Source organism: Ylistrum balloti, unplaced genomic scaffold (genome assembly GCF_031769215.1).
Source record: "Ylistrum balloti isolate Yb309-2 unplaced genomic scaffold, AGI_CSIRO_Ybal_v1 Utg371442, whole genome shotgun sequence".
Classification (NCBI taxonomy): domain Eukaryota; kingdom Metazoa; phylum Mollusca; class Bivalvia; order Pectinida; family Pectinidae; genus Ylistrum; species Ylistrum balloti.
In genome coordinates, this window is record NW_026782756.1 from 139,595 (window position 1) to 150,794 (window position 11,200).

Consider the following 11,200-nt stretch of genomic DNA (forward strand, 5'->3'; position numbering starts at 1 on the left):
TTCTAGTACATTACTAGTGGAAAGACTTGAGTACCTTACTCGATGAAAGGTTCTAGTACATTACTAGTGAAAAGACTTGAGTACCTTACTCGAGAAAGGTTCTAGTACATTACTAGTGGAAAGACTTGAGTACCTTACTCGATGAAAGGTTCTAGTACATTACTAGTAAAAAGGCTTGAGTACCTTACTCGATGAAAGGTTCTAGTACATTACTAGTGGAAAGACTTGAGTACCTTACTCGATGAAAGGTTGTAGTACATTACTAGTAAAAAGGCTTGAGTACCTTACTCGAGAAAGGTTCTAGTACATTACTAGTGGAAAGACTTGAGAACCTTACTCGATGAAAGGTTCTAGTACATTACTAGTGGAAAGACTTGAGTACCTTACTCGATGAAAGCTACAATTTCATTACTAGTGGAAAGACTTGAGTACCTTACTCAAGAAAGGTTCTAGTACATTACTAGTGGAAAGACTTGAGTACCTTACTCGAGAAAGGTTCTAGTACATTACTAGTGGAAAGACTTGAGTACCTTACTCGATGAAAGGTTCTAGTACATTACTAGTGGAAAGACTTGAGTACCTTACTCGATGAAAGCTACAATTTCATTACTAGTGGAAAGACTTGAGTACCTTACTCAAGATAGGTTCTAGTACATTACTAGTGGAAAGACTTGAGTACCTTACTCGATGAAAGGTTCTAGTACATTACTAGTGGAAAGACTTGGGTACCTTACTCGAGAAAGGTTCTAGTACATTACTAGTGGAAAGACTTGAGTACCTTACTCGATGAAAGGTTCTAGTACATTACTAGTGGAAAGACTTGAGTACCTTACTCGAGAAAGGTTCTAGTACATTACTAGTGGAAAGACTTGAGTACCTTACTCGATGAAAGGTTCTAGTACATTACTAGTGGAAAGACTTGAGTACCTTACTCGATGAAAGGTTCTAGTACATTACTAGTGGAAAGACTTGAGTACCTTACTCGAGAAAGGTTCTAGTACATTACTAGTGAAAAGACTTGAGTACCTTACTCGAGAAAGGTTCTAGTACATTACTAGTGAAAAGACTTGAGTACCTTACTCGAGAAAGGTTCTAGTACATTACTAGTGGAAAGACTTGAGTACCTTACTCGAGAAAGGTTCTAGTACATTACTAGTGGAAAGACTTGAGTACCTTACTCGAGAAAGGTTCTAGTACATTACTAGTGGAAAGACTTGAGTACCTTACTCGAGAAAGGTTCTAGTACATTGCTAGTGAAAAGACTTGGGTACCTTACTCGAGAAAGGTTCTAGTACATTGCTAGTGAAAAGACTTAAGTACCTTACTCGAGAAAGGTTCTAGTACATTGCTAGTGGAAAGACTTGAGTACCTTACTCGAGAAAGGTTCTAGTACATTACTAGTGGAAAGACTTGAGTACCTTACTCGAGAAAGGTTCTAGTACATTACTAGTGGAAAAACTTGAGTACCTTACTCGATGAAAGGTTCTAGTACATTACTAGTGAAAAGACTTGAGTACCTTACTCGAGAAAGGTTCTAGTACATTACTAGTGGAAAGACTTGAGTACCTTACTCGATGAAAGGTTCTAGTACATTACTAGTAAAAAGGCTTGAGTACCTTACTCGATGAAAGGTTCTAGTACATTACTAGTGGAAAGACTTGAGTACCTTACTCGATGAAAGGTTGTAGTACATTACTAGTAAAAAGGCTTGAGTACCTTACTCGAGAAAGGTTCTAGTACATTACTAGTGGAAAGACTTGAGAACCTTACTCGATGAAAGGTTCTAGTACATTACTAGTGGAAAGACTTGAGTACCTTACTCGATGAAAGCTACAATTTCATTACTAGTGGAAAGACTTGAGTACCTTACTCAAGAAAGGTTCTAGTACATTACTAGTGGAAAGACTTGAGTACCTTACTCGAGAAAGGTTCTAGTACATTACTAGTGGAAAGACTTGAGTACCTTACTCGATGAAAGGTTCTAGTACATTACTAGTGGAAAGACTTGAGTACCTTACTCGATGAAAGCTACAATTTCATTACTAGTGGAAAGACTTGAGTACCTTACTCAAGATAGGTTCTAGTACATTACTAGTGGAAAGACTTGAGTACCTTACTCGATGAAAGGTTCTAGTACATTACTAGTGGAAAGACTTGGGTACCTTACTCGAGAAAGGTTCTAGTACATTACTAGTGGAAAGACTTGAGTACCTTACTCGATGAAAGGTTCTAGTACATTACTAGTGGAAAGACTTGAGTACCTTACTCGAGAAAGGTTCTAGTACATTACTAGTGGAAAGACTTGAGTACCTTACTCGATGAAAGGTTCTAGTACATTACTAGTGGAAAGACTTGAGTACCTTACTCGATGAAAGCTACAATTTCATTACTAGTGGAAAGACTTGAGTACCTTACTCAAGAAAGGTTCTAGTACATTACTAGTGGAAAGACTTGAGTACCTTACTCGAGAAAGGTTCTAGTACATTACTAGTGGAAAGACTTGAGTACCTTACTCGATGAAAGGTTCTAGTACATTACTAGTGGAAAGACTTGAGTACCTTACTCGATGAAAGCTACAATTTCATTACTAGTGGAAAGACTTGAGTACCTTACTCAAGATAGGTTCTAGTACATTACTAGTGGAAAGACTTGAGTACCTTACTCGATGAAAGGTTCTAGTACATTACTAGTGGAAAGACTTGGGTACCTTACTCGAGAAAGGTTCTAGTACATTACTAGTGGAAAGACTTGAGTACCTTACTCGATGAAAGGTTCTAGTACATTACTAGTGGAAAGACTTGAGTACCTTACTCGAGAAAGGTTCTAGTACATTACTAGTGGAAAGACTTGAGTACCTTACTCGATGAAAGGTTCTAGTACATTACTAGTGGAAAGACTTGAGTACCTTACTCGATGAAAGGTTCTAGTACATTACTAGTGGAAAGACTTGAGTACCTTACTCGAGAAAGGTTCTAGTACATTACTAGTGAAAAGACTTGAGTACCTTACTCGAGAAAGGTTCTAGTACATTACTAGTGAAAAGACTTGAGTACCTTACTCGAGAAAGGTTCTAGTACATTACTAGTGGAAAGACTTGAGTACCTTACTCGAGAAAGGTTCTAGTACATTACTAGTGGAAAGACTTGAGTACCTTACTCGAGAAAGGTTCTAGTACATTACTAGTGGAAAGACTTGAGTACCTTACTCGAGAAAGGTTCTAGTACATTGCTAGTGAAAAGACTTGAGTACCTTACTCGAGAAAGGTTCTAGTACATTGCTAGTGAAAAGACTTGAGTACCTTACTCGAGAAAGGTTCTAGTACATTGCTAGTGGAAAGACTTGAGTACCTTACTCGAGAAAGGTTCTAGTACATTACTAGTGGAAAGACTTGAGTACCTTACTCGAGAAAGGTTCTAGTACATTACTAGTGGAAAAACTTGAGTACCTTACTCGATGAAAGGTTCTAGTACATTACTAGTGAAAAGACTTGAGTACCTTACTCGAGAAAGGTTCTAGTACATTACTAGTGGAAAGACTTGAGTACCTTACTCGATGAAAGGTTCTAGTACATTACTAGTAAAAAGGCTTGAGTACCTTACTCGATGAAAGGTTCTAGTACATTACTAGTGGAAAGACTTGAGTACCTTACTCGATGAAAGGTTGTAGTACATTACTAGTAAAAAGGCTTGAGTACCTTACTCGAGAAAGGTTCTAGTACATTACTAGTGGAAAGACTTGAGAACCTTACTCGATGAAAGGTTCTAGTACATTACTAGTGGAAAGACTTGAGTACCTTACTCGATGAAAGCTACAATTTCATTACTAGTGGAAAGACTTGAGTACCTTACTCAAGAAAGGTTCTAGTACATTACTAGTGGAAAGACTTGAGTACCTTACTCGAGAAAGGTTCTAGTACATTACTAGTGGAAAGACTTGAGTACCTTACTCGATGAAAGGTTCTAGTACATTACTAGTGGAAAGACTTGAGTACCTTACTCGATGAAAGCTACAATTTCATTACTAGTGGAAAGACTTGAGTACCTTACTCAAGATAGGTTCTAGTACATTACTAGTGGAAAGACTTGAGTACCTTACTCGATGAAAGGTTCTAGTACATTACTAGTGGAAAGACTTGGGTACCTTACTCGAGAAAGGTTCTAGTACATTACTAGTGGAAAGACTTGAGTACCTTACTCGATGAAAGGTTCTAGTACATTACCAGTGAAAAGACTTGAGTACCTTACTCGAGAAAGGTTCTAGTACATTACTAGTGGAAAGACTTGAGTACCTTACTCGATGAAAGGTTCTAGTACATTACTAGTGGAAAGACTTGAGTACCTTACTCGATGAAAGGTTCTAGTACATTACTAGTGGAAAGACTTGAGTACTTTACTCGATGAAAGCTACAATTTCATTACTAGTTAATAGACACAAGTACAAATTTGATGCTGCCTTTTATTAATTTATCTGTTTCAAATAGGATGGAAGTTCCAACTGCAGGTGTAGGATTTCCTGAATAGATGATGTTTGGTTTATGAGATATTACTGTTTTAAAGGCACAGTACCATTCTAGTTAAAAGGCAGAAGTACATTTACTTGTTAATGGGCACAAGTACATAACTAGTTACAGGCACGAGTACAGGTTTGAGGTTGCTTTTTATTCAGTAATCTGTTTCAAATAAAATGGAAGTCTTGGACTGTCCAACTGCAACTTTATCATAAGACTATTATCACTGGTGTACGATATCCTGAATGAGATGATATATGGTTTAAGAGACATTACTGTTTTCACCAGGTAGCCACTCTTTGTTTTTATTGTTTGATGATTTATCCTTTGTTTTGTTCTGTTGAGTGTGTAATTTATATCCGTGGTGCATATCTCTGTATTTGATATCTTAAGTGCTCTTGTCTAGCATTAGTGGACAGTTTTATTCAGCCTTTTTTATTTTCCAAAGTAACAAATGATGGCATGTGTCAGAACGTTTATGTTTGTGATAGTTGGTAAGATATGTTACTGTCAGACTTATTACACCACAGAAACCTTTCAATTTCAAAAAAATTTAAAATCGATAGAGAATCATATTCCTGACAAGAGAGGTCACCAAAACAGCAGCTTATTACAAATTTTATTTAGAACCACAATAAGAACTTTTAAATCATCTTTTGTTGTTACATTGAAAGGTATTTATGGAGGCTGCCACAAATTCAGGGATAAAATCGACCAATTCAACACACGAGTAGGGTAGACAGGGTCTCCTAGCATAATCTGACTCTGTCTTTTTATACTGTGTTTGCTACAGAACACTCCTTAGTGATAAAGATTGGTCTCCCTTTATGTTGTGACAATGGCTTTGACAGGGAGTTTTATACTTTTACAGCACATTTATTTTACTGATTATTGTTACTGTTCATGATGTGCAATAGTTCTGTATGGTATAATTATTTGCTTTAATTTCTATATACAAAATTTATACCGTATATACATGATGCCATTGAATAGATTCTGACTAATTAGCATGGAAGCCAGTCCAGCAGACAACCACCTTGCTGTTATACAGCAAAATTTTATGTAATCCCATCTAAATAGAGAAACGTTTTTCATCATTTGCCTGATTTTGTTTCACAGCCAGGATTTTATTGTATGAATATCTTGGGTAAAATACATTGGTATTTATGTTGAATAAATTTAAGAGATTTTAGACAGTTTTTAAAGAAAATAAAATGCAAGCCAAATGGCCAACATTTAGAATGTGTTATCATGGCAGATGTACACTACATTGATGATGAAATTTGTCATGGTGTATATATTCTTAGATTGATACAATTGTACATGTATATCAAAATAATTATTTATGGAAGAATAAATCCTTGACTATCACAGGTGGCATTTTCTTATTATGTGGCAAAACATGGTGTTATGTAGAAGTATGTTAACTAGAACAAAATTAAAATTATCTGCATTAAACAAAAGCTACTACACATGTTATTATTGGTGATCAGGGTCATTACACAATTACAGGATTACATGATTCTGGTGATAAAAAATCTGAATCCAATACAATAAATGAACGATTTGCTGATTGAGATATTAACACCACTTGCTGGTCATGACTCAAATCGCACTTATATGATTCCACCACTTGAGACATACTACAAGGATTGCAGTGTGTACTTGGTATCCTCTACAATAACTTTGAACTAGTCACAGTTGCTATACACCATTCAATATACTCTGAACTAGTCACAGTTGCTATACACCATTATACTTTGAACTAGTCACAGTTGCTATACACCATCCATTATACTCTGAACTAGTCACAGTTGCTATACACCATTCAATATACTCTGAACTAGTCACAGTTGCTATACACCATTCAATATACTCTGAACTAGTCACAGTTGCTATACACCATTCAATATACTCTGAACTAGTCACAGTTGCTATACACCATCCATTATACTCTGAACTAGTCACAGTTGCTATACACCATTATACTCTGAACTAGTCACAGTTGCTATACACCATTATACTCTGAACTAGTCACAGTTGCTATACACCATTATACTCTGAACTAGTCACAGTTGCTATACACCATCCATTATACTCTGAACTAGTCACAGTTGCTATACACCATTCAATATACTTTGAACTAGTCACAGTTGCTATACACCATTATACTCTGAACTAGTCACAGTTGCTATACACCATTATACTCTGAACTAGTCACAGTTGCTATACACCATCCATTATACTCTGAACTAGTCACAGTTGCTATACACCATTCAATATACTCTGAACTAGTCACAGTTGCTATACACCATCCATTATACTCTGAACTAGTCACAGTTGCTATACACCATTCAATATACTCTGAACTAGTCACAGTTGCTATACACCATTATACTCTGAACTAGTCACAGTTGCTATACACCATCCATTATACTCTGAACTAGTCACAGTTGCTATACACCATTATACTTTGAACTAGTCACAGTTGCTATACACCATTCAATATACTCTGAACTAGTCACAGTTGCTATACACCATTCAATATACTCTGAACTAGTCACAGTTGCTATACACCATCCATTATACTCTGAACTAGTCACAGTTGCTATACACCATCCATTATACTCTGAACTAGTCACAGTTGCTATACACCATTCAATATACTCTGAACTAGTCACAGTTGCTATACACCATTCAATATACTCTGAACTAGTCACAGTTGCTATACACCATTATACTTTGAACTAGTCACAGTTGCTATACACCATTCAATATACTCTGAACTAGTCACAGTTGCTATACACCATTATACTTTGAACTAGTCACAGTTGCTATACACCATTATACTTTGAACTAGTCACAGTTGCTATACACCATTCAATATACTCTGAACTAGTCACAGTTGCTATACACCATTATACTTTGAACTAGTCACAGTTGCTATACACCATTCAATATACTCTGAACTAGTCACAGTTGCTATACACCATTATACTTTGAACTAGTCACAGTTGCTATACACCATTATACTCTGAACTAGTCACAGTTGCTATACACCATTATACTCTGAACTAGTCACAGTTGCTATACACCAATATACTCTGAACTAGTCACAGTTGCTATACACCATTATACTTTGAACTAGTCACAGTTGCTATACACCATTCAATATACTCTGAACTAGTCACAGTTGCTATACACCATTATACTTTGAACTAGTCACAGTTGCTATACACCATTCAATATACTCTGAACTAGTCACAGTTGCTATACACCAATATACTCTGAACTAGTCACAGTTGCTATACACCATTATACTCTGAACTAGTCACAGTTGCTATACACCATTCAATATACTCTGAACTAGTCACAGTTGCTATACACCATTCAATATACTCTGAACTAGTCACAGTTGCTATACACCATTCAATATACTCTGAACTAGTCACAGTTGCTATACACCATTATACTTTGAACTAGTCACAGTTGCTATACACCATTCAATATACTCTGAACTAGTCACAGTTGCTATACACCAATATACTCTGAACTAGTCACAGTTGCTATACACCATTATACTCTGAACTAGTCACAGTTGCTATACACCATTCAATATACTCTGAACTAGTCACAGTTGCTATACACCATTCAATATACTCTGAACTAGTCACAGTTGCTATACACCATTCAATATACTCTGAACTAGTCACAGTTGCTATACACCATTCAATATACTCTGAACTAGTCACAGTTGCTATACACCATTATACTTTGAACTAGTCACAGTTGCTATACACCATTCAATATACTCTGAACTAGTCACAGTTGCTATACACCAATATACTCTGAACTAGTCACAGTTGCTATACACCATTATACTCTGAACTAGTCACAGTTGCTATACACCAATATACTCTGAACTAGTCACAGTTGCTATACACCATTCAATATACTCTGAACTAGTCACAGTTGCTATACACCATTCAATATACTCTGAACTAGTCACAGTTGCTATACACCATTATACTCTGAACTAGTCACAGTTGCTATACACCATCCATTATACTCTGAACTAGTCACAGTTGCTATACACCATTCAATATACTCTGAACTAGTCACAGTTGCTATACACCATTCAATATACTCTGAACTAGTCACAGTTGCTATACACCATTATACTCTGAACTAGTCACAGTTGCTATACACCATTATACTCTGAACTAGTCACAGTTGCTATACACCATTTATACTCTGAACTAGTCACAGTTGCTATACACCTATACTCTGAACTAGTCACAGTTGCTATAGTCACACACCATTATACTCTGAACTAGTCACAGTTGCTATACACCATCCATTATACTCTGAACTAGTCACAGTTGCTATACACCTATACACCATTCAATATACTCTGAACTAGTCACAGTTGCTATACACCATTATACTCTGAACTAGTCACAGTTGCTATACACCATCCATTATACTCTGAACTAGTCACAGTTGCTATACACCATTATACTCTGAACTAGTCACAGTTGCTATACACCATTATACTCTGAACTAGTCACAGTTGCTATACACCAGTTGCTATACACCATTATACTCTGAACTAGTCACAGTTGCTATACACCATTCAATATACTCTGAACTAGTCACAGTTGCTATACACCATCACCATTATACTCTGAACTAGTCACAGTTGCTATACACCATTCAATATACTCTGAACTAGTCACAGTTGCTATACACCATCACCATTATACTCTGAACTAGTCACAGTTGCAGTTGCTATATCCATTATACTCTGAACTAGTCACAGTTGCTATACACCATTATACTCTGAACTAGTCACAGTTGCTATACACCATCCATTATACTCTGAACTAGTCACAGTTGCTATACACCATTCAATATACTCTGAACTAGTCACAGTTGCTATACACCATTATACTATGAACTAGTCACAGTTGCTATACACCATTATACTTTGAACTAGTCACAGTTGCTATACACCCATTATACTCTGAACTAGTCACAGTTGCTATAGTCACACCATTATACTCTGAACTAGTCACAGTTGCTATACACCATGCAATATACTCTGAACTAGTCACAGTTGCTATACACCATTATACTCTGAACTAGTCACAGTTTGCTAGTCACAGTTGTTGCTATCACACACCATATACTCTGAATAGTCACAGTTGCTATACACCATTATACTCTGAACTAGTCACAGTTGCTATACACCATCCATTATACTCTGAACTAGTCACAGTTGCTATACACCATTATACTCTGAACTAGTCACAGTTGCTATACACCATTATACTCTGAACTAGTCACAGTTGCTATACACCATCCATTATACTCTGAACTAGTCACAGTTGCTATACACCATTATACTCTGAACTAGTCACAGTTGCTATACACCAATATACTCTGAACTAGTCACAGTTGCTATACACCATCCAAAATTCTCTGAACTAGTCACAGTAGCAATACACCATTATACTCTGAACTAGTCACAGTTGCTATACACCACCATTATACTCTGAACTAGTCACAGTTGCTATACACCAGTCCATTATACTCTGAACTAGTCACAGTTGCTATACACCATCCATTATACTCTGAACTAGTCACAGTTGCTATACACCATTATACTCTGAACTAGTCACAGTTGCTAGTCACAGTTGCATCCATTATACTCTGAACTAGTCACAGTTGCTATACACAGTTGCCACCATTCAATATACTCTGAACTAGTCACAGTTGCTATACACCATCCATTATACTCTGAACTAGTCACAGTTGCTATACACCATTATACTCTGAACTAGTCACAGTTGCTATACACCATTATACTCTGAACTAGTCACAGTTGCTATACACCATACATTATACTCTGAACTAGTCACAGTTGCTATACACCATCCATTATACTCTGAACTAGTCACAGTTGCAGTTGCTATACATTATACTCTGAACTAGTCACAGTTGCTATACACCACCATTATACTCTGAACTAGTCACAGTTGCTATACACCATTATACTATGAACTAGTCACAGTTGCTATACACCATTCATTATACTCTGAACTAGTCACAGTTGCTATACACCATTCAATATACTCTGAACTAGTCACACTAGCTAAACACCAACCATTATACTCTGAACTAGTCACTGTTGCTATACACCATTATACTCTGAACTAGTCACAGTTGCTATACACCATCCATTATACTCTGAACTAGTCACAGTTGCTATACACCATCCATTATACTCTGAACTAGTCACAGTTGCTATACACCACCATTATACTCTGAACTAGTCACAGTTGCTATACACCATCCATTATACTCTGAACTAGTCACAGTTGCTATACACCATCCATTATACTCTGAACTAGTCACAGTTGCTATACACCATCCATTATACTCTGAACTAGTCACAGTTGCTATACACCATTATACTCTGAACTAGTCACAGTTGCTACACCATACACCATCCATTATACTCTGAACTAGTCACAGTTGCTATACCACCATTATACTCTGAACTAGTCACAGTTGCTATACACCATCCATTATACTCTGAACTAGTCACAGTTGCTATACACCATCCATTATACTCTGATACTCTGAACTAGTCACAGTTGCTATACACCACCATTATACTCTGAACTA

General features: G+C 36.6%; 1 long non-coding RNA gene across 1 annotated transcript; it reads left to right on the forward strand.

Moving 5' to 3' along the window:
* The first annotated feature begins 825 nt into the window (after window positions 1–825).
* Window positions 826–2,900, forward strand: LOC132562517 (uncharacterized). Its single transcript, XR_009554760.1, has 3 exons — window positions 826–842; window positions 943–1,432; window positions 1,483–2,900. It is a non-coding gene; the product is annotated as an uncharacterized LOC132562517 (long non-coding RNA).
* Window positions 2,901–11,200: the final 8,300 nt, after the last annotated feature.